The sequence below is a fragment of the Urtica dioica genome, chromosome 4 (assembly GCF_054948205.1).
Source record: "Urtica dioica subsp. dioica isolate 48M chromosome 4, U.dioica_male_clone48M_v1_H2, whole genome shotgun sequence".
Classification (NCBI taxonomy): Eukaryota; Viridiplantae; Streptophyta; class Magnoliopsida; order Rosales; family Urticaceae; genus Urtica; species Urtica dioica.
This window is the reverse complement of record NC_142759.1, coordinates 29,603,177-29,615,397: the sequence shown is the minus strand read 5'-3', so window position 1 is coordinate 29,615,397 and position 12,221 is coordinate 29,603,177.

Below are 12,221 nucleotides of genomic sequence, written 5' to 3'. Positions count from 1 at the left end.
CGCGGGATTAGGGGAAATTCCTCTGCACGTGGAAGAGAATCCAAGCGGAGTAGAGCAGTGGCTCGAGGAAGGCGAGCTGGGCGCGACCGTGCCTGTTGCTCAGCCTCAAGAAGAGTGGGCGCCAGTTGGGCGCGACACAGGTGGGGAGTTTGATCATCCCACGTCCGGGGAACCTGCCCCTCGACTCGTGATCAACTTAGTTGGCGAGGGGGTTCGCGACAAAGCCTGCCTTGATGTGCCGCAGTCCGACTTGGACCTTCATGGTGCGCCAGGAGATATCGCGGACGTGGATGCGGTGACTCCGCTAGAGTCGGTCCTCGACGAGATTGACTGCGTGGATGACTTTGGTCCCGAGTCTGAAGATCCCGGAGGCGATTCGGAGACATGTCCGGGGGCCGAAGGCCTCGCATCGGAGCGCCCCGAGGTACCGTCGGCGGCTGCCGCGGCTGTGCCGAAGGGCAGGGGCCCTTCCGTGGAGCCAGGGGGTTCTCAGCCCGAGACCCCTGATGCAGAGGCGTTAGGATTGGCAAGGTCGCTCGCTAGGACGGAGTGGTATCCCGAGGAGGGCTTTGCTGCTCCCGAGGACTTCGATTGTTCGGGGGTCGATGCTTCGAGCTCGCTCACCTACCGATCATTCGTCGGTCTCCGGGAGGCATTCGCCATTCCGTCGTCCGTGGCGCTTCTCCGTCCCTTACAGAGCGACCGTCCTTTCCGGCCTCATCGCGGATTTGCCGCAGTTTCAGTTGCAAGTCTCAACTTCGGGTTGCGGCTGCCGTTTCAACCCATCGTTCAGCAGCTTCTCGCCCGTCTGGGGGTGCACGCGTGTCAGATGAGTCCGGCGTTCTACTGCATCGTGGCGATGTGCCACATGCAGTGGCATTGCCAGACTGAGCGGGTAATGATCGTGAGTGATTTTCGTAATCTCATCGCGGTCTTCCCTGCGCCCGGGCAACCCAGTTTCTTCGTGGCCCGCGATCGCCGGAACACTAAGCTTATCATGGATTCAGAGAAGTATAATCGATGACCATGGGTGTGGGTCTCGGCGGAGGCTTTTGGCGACGCGCCGCTCCGGTTCGGCCCCTTGACCGAGTTTTCTGCTAACGCGGGGGCCGATGACCTCGACTTTGTGAAGGAGATCCGGGGAATGTCGGAGGCTCGGAAAGCCGTCGAACGATTTCGTTCCCCTGAGCTGATGGCTTCCACCGGGTGGTTCCTGCCATTTCCACCTAGTCAGCGGACCTAAAGTGCCCTCAGTACTGTATCGCCTCTCTCGAGCGGCGGTCTTCAAGGTATGTCGACGTTTCGCACTTCTTGCTTTTGCTTTTAGCTTAGGGTTTTGACTTTGTCGCTTTTGCAGTCTCTTCGGCTAGGGCGAGGGCTCGAGCGCGTTTAGCGAAGGCTTCTCGGGATCCGAAGTCGTTAGCGGTGGTCCGTTGTCGGATTGCCGCGTGAAACGGTCGGGAGAAACCCGACATTGGTCATCCACCGGAGAACGGCCCTCGCGCTTCTTTGAGGTGGCCCTCCTCCTCGGCTCTACCAGACACGTCTTCGGACTCTAAGTGTGTGAACTCCATGGTCGACGTGGAGGCCGCAGAGGTTAGGGGGGAATGTTCCCTGGGCCTCGCTCAATCCTCGATGAAGATGTGGAAGAGCATCGTGGCCAGTAGTGACGTGGAGTTCTTTCGCCACGGCGTTTCTGACGCGCAGAGGGTAAGTTTCTCTTGCCTTGTCTGTTTTGGGGCTTTGCCTTTTGCTGAATTATCTCCTTGCCTTCTCAGGTGCTTGCTCGAGCGACCCACGGCGAAAAGATCCTTCACGACCTCATCAGACGGATGAGCCTTGCTCAGGAGGAGCTCGCTCAAGCGAAGTCTCAGCTAGCTCGAGCCGAGCGAAGTTCTCACTCCAGGGCAGAGTTCGCGAGTCTCCGCGAACAGCTTCAAGAAGCTCGCGTCGAACTGAGAGTCACCCGCGGCAAGTGCGACCGTGCTCAGGCGGCGGTGGCGAAGATGGCTGAGGAGCTAAGAACGGAACGTCAAGCTCTTGAAGTGGCGACTCGATCGACGGAGGTCTTCCGGAATGAAGCGCGGGACCTTCGACACCAGTTGGAATCGCTCACAGAAGAGGTTGGGATTCTCCAGGGTCAACTTACATCGAGCGAGGCTGCCCGTGTTCGTGCGGAGCGTGAGCGCGACTCCTTGACGGAGGAGGTGGCTCGGGTTACCGCGGAGAAAGCCGCGGCGGAACAACTTGCATCCGACCTTCAAGACGACTTCGATGTCGGAGTCGAGGAGGCAAGACATGCGGCGGCGGTGGAGTGTCGGGACGCCACAGCTACCGAGAATGTTTCTCGGGGGGTCACCTTCCACTTCTTCGACTCATTGTTCCCACCACTGGACGGAGCCGACCCAGTAGGTGACGATCCCGCCGAGTGACACCCTTTTTTATTTTATTTTTCTTGCGCGAGTGTTTAGCGCATGCTTTTTAGGTTTTTTCCATTCAGCGCACTTGTCTTAGCGCTTGCTTACTAGGACCTTTCCCTTTAGCGCACTTGTCTTAGCGCATGCTTTCTAGGGTTTTGGGGCAGTTGCCCTTTTCTTTGTGAGATATTATCCATTTATTTTTATGAACGTTTTTTGCACATTCATTTCTTATGGCATGTTTAGATAGGCAAGTGTTTGTGTCAATGGTCTTGCCAATTCTTTTACCTCAGCAGGATACCATTTCAGGCGCGCCGGCCACTTGGACGGTTCGCGCTCTGTAAGTTTTTTCAACTGCGAGTTAGCCATGCTACGTAGGTGCCTTACGTGCGCCATGTAGGCATCTTAATGCGCCATGTAGACGTCTTAGGTGCGCCATGTAGGCGTCTTAGGTTGCGCCATGTAGGCGTCTTAAGTGCGCCATGTAGGCGTCTTAGGTGCGCCATGTAGGCGTCTTAGGTTGCGCCATGTAGGCATCTTAGGTGCGCCATGTAGGCATCTTAGGTGCATCTCGAGAGACGACTTGGTTGCACCATGTAGGCGTCTTACGTGCGCCATGTAGGCGTCTTAAGTGCGCCATGTAGGCATCTTAGGTTGCGCCATCTAGGCGTCTTACGTGCGCCATGTTGGCGTCTTAAGTGCGCCATGTAGGCGTCTTAGGTTGCGCCATGTAGGCGTCTTAGTTGCGCCATGTAGGCATCTTACGTGCGCCATGTAGGCGTCTTAGGTTGCGCCATGTAGGCGTCTTACGTGCGCCATGTAGGCGTCTTAAGTGTGCCATGTAGGCGTCTTAGGTTGCGCCATGTAGGCGTCTTACGTGCGCCATGTAGGCGTCTTAAGTGCGCCATGTAGGCGTCTTAGGTTGCGCCATGTAGGCATCTTAATGCGCCATGTAGGCGTCTTGGGTTGCGCCATGTAGGCGTCTTACGTGCTCCATGTAGGCGTCTTAGGTTGTTTTTTGGTGGAGCGTGTTATTTTGAGAGTTTCCTTACCATAGCTTGCCCCCCTAAGTTTTTGGGTTATAAGTTAATTGTTGATAACCAGAAACTTGCACAAAACGAATTTTTAACGGAAAGCTCGATTTTTATTACTTTTGCGAAAAACTTGCGAGAAATTTAAAATCCTAAAACATTGGCTCGTAGGCCTTATTGAAAATAGGGAATAAAAGCGATAAAAATGCGGGGAACGCTAGCTATTGGTAGTACTGCCTCAAGTGCTCCGCGTTCCACGGGTGGCGAATCGGAGTTCCGTCCGTGTGCTCGATGTAGTACGTTCCGTCGTGAATGACTTTGCGGACTCTATAGGGACCTTCCCAGTTCAGGCCTAGGACACCCGCGCCTTGGACTTGTGTGTTCTGGAACACTCGTCTGAGGACGAGGCTTCTGACGGCAAAGGTTCGCCTTTTGATCTTGGAGTTGTAGTATCTTTCGACCTTGCGCTTCTGTGCGGTGAGGCGTCTGAATGCTTCCGCTCTCTTTTCATCGATTAGACCCAACTCAAGGCGCATGGCCTCGTCGTTGTCCGCTTCGTCGAATGTATCGCCTCGGAATGTGGGTATCTCTGTTTCGATTGGAACCACAGCTTCGATCCCGTACGCGAGGGAGAATGGTGTTTCGCCGGTGGCGTTTCGCGCGGTTGTCCTATACGCCCATAGGACGAATGGAAATTCCTCAGCCCATGCGCCTTTCTTGTCTTCGATCTTCTTTTTCAAGTTGCTCTTGATAGTCTTGTTGACTGCCTCGACTTGGCCGTTGGCCTGAGGGTGACGCGGCGAGGAGAAGGTCTTGCTGATCTTCAGTTGATCGTAGATATCTCTTACTCGCACGTTGTCGAATTGTGCTCCGTTGTCGGTCACAATCGAGGCGGGGATACCGTGCCTGCATTTGATGCTTTTCCATATGAAGTTTGTCGTGTTTGCTTCAGTTATTCTGGCGAGCGGCTCGGCCTCTACCCACTTAGTGAAGTAGTCAATGGCGATAATTGCATACTCGTATTGTCTCGGCGCTCTAGGGAGCTTTCCAATGATGTCCACTACCCACTTAGCAAAGGGACGTGGGACAACGATGCTGCTTAATGGGGTCGGGGGCTGTCGCGGAATTTCCACGAAGCGCTGACATTTATCGCAACGCCTTGCCCATTCGCAAGCATCTTGCTTCATGGTAGGCCAGAAATAGCCTTGCTTAAGCTCTTTGAGCGCGAGGGAAGTTCCAGCGGCGTCGTTCCCACAGATGCCCTCATGAATTTCGCGGAGGACCTTGGTCGACTCAACGCTATCGAGGCACCGGAGCAGCGTCGTCGAGTAACCGCGTTTATAGAGTATGCCCTCATGGAGCGTGTATTTGGATGCTAAGGTCCTCAGCTTATCGGCTTCCTTACGGTCTTCGGGGAGTTCCCCTCTTCGTAGAAACTTGACAATTGAGTCCATCCAAGTGGGCTGAGATGCCACCTCTATGGTCCCGACTTCGTCTCGGGAGACAGATGGCCGTGGGAGGAATTCAATGGGTACGGTCCCCAATCCGTCTTCGTCGATGCCAGACCCGAGGCGAGAAAGCGCGTCAGCCTCTGAATTTTGTTCTCTTGGGATTTGGTGAATCTCGAACCAATAGAAGGCATCGAGTTTGGAGTTTGTCTTAGCCTGGTACGCGACCATGTTAGGTTCCTTGGCGGTGTAATCTCCTTTTACCTGGTTTACGATCAACTACGAGTCGAAGTGTATTCGCAGGTTACGGGAGCCGAGCTTCTGTGCCAGCTCTATCCCTACAATGAGCGCCTCATATTCGGCTTCATTGTTTGAAGCCTGGAAGCCGTAGTGGAGGGCATATCGCAGCCTTTCCCCGTCGAGGTTAATCAAGACTATTCCGGCGCCAGCCCCCCGAGCATTAGATGCTCCGTCTACGTATAACTCCCAGATGGGACCCGTTGGGTCTATTTTCCTTTTCCGAGCTAACGAATCATTGTTTAGCTCAGTTTCTGCTCTTCCCATATCGGGAGTATAGGAGAATTCTGCCACGAAGTCGGCTAAGGCCTGACCCTTTATAGCCGTTCTTGGGTGGAACTCAATCCCGTACTCGTTCAATTCTTGCGACCAGATCGCCATGCGAGTCGATGTTCCCTTTTGAAGAGCTTTACCGATCGGATGCTCGGTTCGCACCGCGATTGGGTGAGCTTGGAAGTACGGTCGTAGCCTCTTAGTTGCCATTACGAGAGCCAGAGAAAGTTTTTCAATCTCGGTGTAACGCGTTTCCGTGTCGAGTAAGGCTTTGCTCACGTAGTAGATCGGCCATTGGACCTTGTCTTCTTCGCGGACAAGGACAGCACTTATAGCTCTTTCAGAGATGGCGAGATATACGTATAGCGTCTCGCCTTTTCTTGGTTTAGAGAGGAATGGTGGGGATCCAAAATAAGCCTTCATTTCTTGGAAGGCACTTTCGCATTCGTCCGTCGACTCAAAGCCGTGCGTCTTCTTTAGAGCTTTGAAGAACGGTTGACACTTGTCGGTGGCTTTAGACACGAAGCGTGTCAGAGCGGCAATCCGACCGGTCAGGCTTTGTACCTCTTTGACTCGTCTTGGCGACTTCATTTCAAGGAGTGCCTTGATTTTTTCCGGATTCACCTCTATGCCTCGTCGGCTGACGATGTAACCGAGGAACTTCCCGGATTCAACCCCGAATACGCATTTGTTGGGGTTGAGCTTCATTTTATATCGGCGGAGGATTGTGAACATCTCCCTTAGGTCGCGTACGTGATTGGTTGCCAGTAGGCTTTTAACGAGCATGTCGTCCACGTATACTTCCATTGTCTTGCCGATTTGATCGGCGAAGATCCGATTTACCAAGCGCTGGTACGTTGCTCCCGCGTTCTTAAGGCCAAAAGGCATGACCTTGTAACAGTAGAGACCTCGATCGGTGACAAAGGTCGTCTTAATTTAATCGGGCTTGTGCATTCGAATTTGGTTGTAGCCTGAATAGGCGTCCATGAAGCTTAGAAGTTCATGGCCGGCCGTGGCGTCCACCAGTTGTTCGATGCGCGGGAGTGGAAGCAGTCCTTAGGGCAGGCTTTGTTAAGATCTTTGTACTCTATACAAATTCGCCACTTCCCGTTAGGCTTTTTCACCATTACCACGTTGGCGACCCACTTGGGACATTTAGCCTCTCGAATGAAGTTTGCGGTGAGGAGTTTCTCGACCTCTTCATTTATGGCCAGGTACCGTTCCGGGTTGAACGTTCGTCTAGCCTGCACTTTTTCGGCGACTTTTGGGTCGTCGTTCAGTCGGTGCACTATTACCTCGGGATCTATTCCGGGCATGTCTGCATGAGTCCATGCAAAAAATCCTTGAACTCCCTGAGGAAGGCAGTAAGCTAAGTTTTGATGGCGAGTGGAAGTCGGGTGCCGACCTTTACAACCTGATCAGGCTTAGATTCATCCAGGACGATTGGCACAAGATCATCGGAGGTTTCCACCTTGAGTCTTTCGATTTCATCCCGGGGGTCAAGTTTTCCGAACTTCCTTGCATCCCTTGGCTTGCATGGGTAATCGTCTTCCAGTTGGAAGATTGTGTTGACCGCTTTTCCCGCGGATTTGCCATCAACTCCTTGCACGTAGCATATTCTGGCTTGGGATTGGTCTCCAGCCATAATGCCAATTCCCTCTTCGGTGGGGAATTTCACCAGTAGGTGGTACGTGAAAGTGAGTTGTTACCAATGATGCCCACAAGAAGAGTAGTAGTGTCCATTTATGTACATTTGATATCATATATCTTACGAAGACTCTTGCTTGTAATTTATTATTCATTAATATAAAGTTGAAACGTTCATTCATTCTTTCTTTGTTTGTTTGAAGCTTTATGATAAAACCTCAGTCTTTTAGTCCATAAACAAACTTAACAACTTACGAAGAGACAAATGTAGATTTGCATGAACAAACTCTTCGTAGTTTGCTTAAAACGATATATTCGCAATCTTAGGGTCAAAGGACTATTGACCTCAGTATGATTGTTAGAAGAATCTATGATGTCTGGTTATGAGGCATTGAGAGTTGGGGACTCTATAGTTCTTCTAGGTATCTTCCGAAGGTACTGAATTGACCAGTGCACTTCTAGAGACAATATAAGAACAAACCATTTAACCTCTTATGTCTCGAAGTCACTATGTATGAATTGCATCATGCTTACCTTAATCCTGAAATGAGACATGCCATTTCACACCTTAGTATTCTCATTTGAGAAAGTCAAAGTTCGGACTCACTATGTGATTCCGAACAAGGCCTATTGGTGAAGTACTAAGTTGTGAGTATGTCATGAGTAACTTTGTGAAGTTCTCATAGATATGGAATTCATGTACAAGATTGCTGAAATGCAATGTATGTCACCTCATGCTTTGTTCCTTGGAGTGTGAATAAATGAACTGGCCAGTGTCCAAATTGAGTCCTGACTCTTTTGGATGAAACAATGTGACTTGTTAGCTCCTCGTCAATACATTGTTTCTAACTTATTCACAAGCGACAAAGGAGTTGAGGAAATAACAGCTAGAAGGGTAAAATGGTAATTTAGTAAATCCCGACTAGCTGATGACATTCATGAAGGGTAGCATAGATAATATTCAGTGGATCCGCTCATTATAATTAGGTCGAATTCTTGAGTAGAAAACAAATTCATTTGAACCGAGAGATTTTCAGTGTCAGCTCTTTAGTGGAGTCAGCTGGCATTAAGCTAAACTTGGAAAAGGTTTGTGAACTTTTGAGTCCAAGTGTTTAGCTCAAGCTTTGTTCATTTGGGTCCATGAGGTCACTGTCACGAATCATATCGATAGGAATAGTTAAACTGGAAGGTTAGTCAAAACAAGAACGAAAATTGTCGAAAGGGTATTTTTGTCTTTTGAGACATATGATGAAATGAATGTCAATAATTTTTTGTTGACAAGGTCATTTGATGACATGCATCACTCGGCCAAAATAAGATTTATTGGGCCTTGTGGATTAATTTCATTTCATAAGAATTTTATTGAAAATTCTTAATGGGCCTTTTTCATGTTGTCATGAACAAGAGGAAAAGCTTTTAGAAGGCCTTTCTAGTATTAGAATAGGCGCCCACAACCCAAGAGGAAAGAGAGAATATTTTGTGCATAAATGTATCAAGATACTTGCCAAAAGAAAAAGAGGAAACAAATTTGCATGTGTATGCATTAGGGTAATCGGCCAAGTGGGAAAAAGGCAAGCCAAGGAACAAAAAAAGAAACAAATCCAAGCCTCTAGGAGGCTGCCTTGGGCGCCCAAAATGGAATGGGAAATAAGGGATTTTTGCTCATGAATATGTGATATTCTATAGAAGAGGAAACTACCTTATTGAATGTAAAACCTCTCCTATAAATAGGAGCCCCATTCCTCACTTTTTCTTTTAATCAAGTTTAAGAGACTTGAGAGACTCTCTTTCTAGAACTTTGGCCGAACTCCTCTCCCTCTCTCTAGTTTATTTTCGATTTTTTGTTTTGGCACCTAGGTCCTCATTCGACCTAGTGTTTAGCTCTGCGACTTCAAGACTCGTTCTTAAGTCGTAGTGTTTAAAAGTGCCCACTCATTGATTCCTTTTATTTCGAGTGATTTAGTGATAGAAACTATCGTGGTTGCTCGAGTTGCCGACGAAAGAAAGAGAGACGTGCTGCGAGGGGAGACGAGCATTGCAAACTTTCCAAAAGCTTCTTCGAAGTTCAAGCTTCAAGAAAGGTTAGTAAACTTCTTAGCTCATAATAGTTTTAATTACATGTACTTGCTCTTTGTCTAGGTTGGTAAAATACTGTTTTTACTTGTAAAAGAAAATTTTTAAAATTCCGCCGCTTACCGAAGCGTTAATTATTTTCTTAAACCCTAGATCGATTCCAACATGATTGCCCTTAGCCGGTTCAACGTGGGTCGCCCAATGATTAAGTTATAGGGCGACTCCTGGTCAACCACTAGGAATGGGACCATGTGAACGGCCTCGATTCCCCCAGGGGTCCCAAAGGTGACCGGCAGGTCGATGATGCCCTCGGTCATAACCTTTTCTCCAGTGAACCAAACAATGGCGTTTGGGTCGGAGTCGGACGCAGCCCCCCGAGCTTCATGCGCTCTAGGGTGGACTTGAAAATTATGTCGGCAGCGCTGCCGTTATCGATGAGAACCCTTTTCACCAGGTTATTAGCCACTTGGGCTTTGAGCACGATCGCGTCGTTGTGCGGATGCACAACTCGCTTGGCCTCCTCATTAGTGAAATACATCGTCTCGTGAGGCACGGACGGAGGTTCTTCATATGTGAAGTTGACGTGCATAGCAGCGTCTTCCTGAGTCACGGCCCTAAGGAATTTCTTCCGTTGTCGGGCTGAATCTCCATCTTGTGGACCTCCCAATATGGTGGTTACCACGTGGAGTTGTGGATTGGCGTTGGCAGCAGCCGTGGTTCGGTCGGCAGCAGCGGCTGTTCCTCCTCCCTGACCAGACTGTTGTCTGTTCGTGGTGGGTCCCGCAACGCTAATCATGCGTAACACGAACTCCTTCAGCTCACCCCGTTGGATCAAAGCCTCGATTTGTCTTTTAAGATTATAGCATTCCGAGGTCAAATGACCGTACTCCCGATGGAACTCACAATATCTGGATCGATCGCGAGTTGCAGGATCCTTTTTCATTGGAGCCGGGGGCGTGAACTTGTCACGTGCCAGAGCCAGAATCCGTTCCGGCGCCGTGTTCAGCGGCGTGAACGACGAGTACCCTTTGAAGTTTTCCGCAAGTCGCGGCTTCTGGGGTACAGGGGGTTGGTTACTAGAAACCTGGTTCCCCTTGTTTCGCCTCTTACGAGGTTCGTTCTGCTCGTGGCTAGGTTCTTCTCGACGACGAGAGCTTTGATTAGTGCTCTTGCGGCCGTCGAGGTAATCTTCGACTCCCATGAAGGTCTTAGCTCGAGTCATTAACTCGGCCATGGTAGAAGGGACACGGCCGACGACAGACTTGAGGAAGTCACTTGTGCGTAAGCCTTCTATGATAGGGGCAATTGCATCACCGTCGTCAAAGCGGTCGACCTTGTTTGACTCTTCAGTGAATCGGGCAAGGTATCGTCTAAGAGACTCGCCACTCTCTTCCCTGATTGACCACAGGTACATCTTGGTCTTCTTTTGGACCATAGATGTAGCGAACCGTGCTAGGAACATGTCCTTCAGGTCTTTGAACGAGTGGATGCTTCCTGGCCTTAAGTTCTTGAACCACTCAAAACCGGGTCCGGCGAGAGTCAAACTAAAAGCTTGGCACATGGCGCCAGGACAAACACCCTGCATCGTCATCCAGGTTTCATAGTGCTGGATGTGGTAAGCAGGATCTGTTTTCCCATCACAGGGAGTGAGGTTCTGAGCCGTGAAAGGCGATGAATTCTCCTCAACGACCCCATAGGCGCTTCCACCTACTCCGTATTCTCGGAGATCTCGTACCTCATTTCGAAGGTTGTGGATCATAGTGACCACATCGAGACCGGTCGTTGGAGTAACCCCTTGTTCGGGAGGAGTCACCTGCAGCCTCTCGTTAGACCCTTGACCTGCGCGGCGGTTCCCGTTAGTTGGGGCTGCCAGCGGGATATTGGGTCTAGAGCTTAGTCGCTCTCTCAGATCATTGCCACGCCAAATGCATTGAGAAGTGAGGCGGTCCCTAAGGTCAGGGCTGGTCGTACGGAGGCGCAGGCTTCGTCTGCGACGGCGCGCTCTCCGCGTGCCCTGACTTTCCGCAACATTCTCCCTCGGACCTAGTCAGTCGAGAGCTGAACGTCAGGAATTCCCCTCTTGAGAAGCTGTCGGCGCATCGCCTGTTCGGGGTAAGGGATTCGACGGACCGGCTTCAAACACGGCGGGGAGTCCCCCGTCCTTCGTGAGAGAAGTCTCGATATCCTGCGACTCACCAGTACCCTCGTAATCAGGGTCGCGGTCGCGGCTTTCCTCGTTGAGGTTCTCAGGATCCCCGTTAGGGATTACCGTGTCACGCACAGGTTGCTTCGCAGCCAGTCGGCTGTGGTACCTTGCGTTCCTCGCCTTCAGTCGGCGGATACTCTCCTCTAACTCCATGATGCGGTTGTCCCTGCTATCATGAGATGGAGATGGTGAGCGGGTCGAGCTCTATTCGTGGAGCGACTCATCGTCACCATGCGCTCGGGAGCGGAAGAAGTATTTCTTGGTCCCAGTGACGTTTTCGGGGTTGTTCACGCCCTCAGAACGTACAGGTGGTTGGCTACTCATCGTTTCTCAAGTTCGAGAAAGTTGAGTTCGCAGAAGAAAAGAAGAAGATGAGCATAATGGATTTCGGGCTGAATAGGTCGGGAAGCCCCTTCCTCTAGCGCCAAAATGTTGTCGCACGAAAATGAACAACTATTTAAAACATCGGGCGGTTCTAAGGCCGGACCAAGTGATCGCACCCGGGCCAAGGGTGTGAACTCGATAGTCTCGAGCTAGGTTTTTCTCCGATCAACCCACCTCTCGGGAGAGGTAGGGGGTGATGAGGAGGAGTGACCGTGCCTTGGCTGTCGGCTGCCTACGTACCCGTGTGTGGGATCAGGTCACATGATCCTACGTACCCGTGTGTGGGATCATGTGACGCAGTATGAGGCGTGGAACCTCGGTGGAGAAGCGTGCTCGACGAAGGAGACGGGGTGTGAGGAGTCCTCGGCAGCATCTCAGAACCTCGGAGATCGCGTACACATCTAGCGTGTTAGACGCGCGAGGGGAACTCTAGTCGAGAACCCTA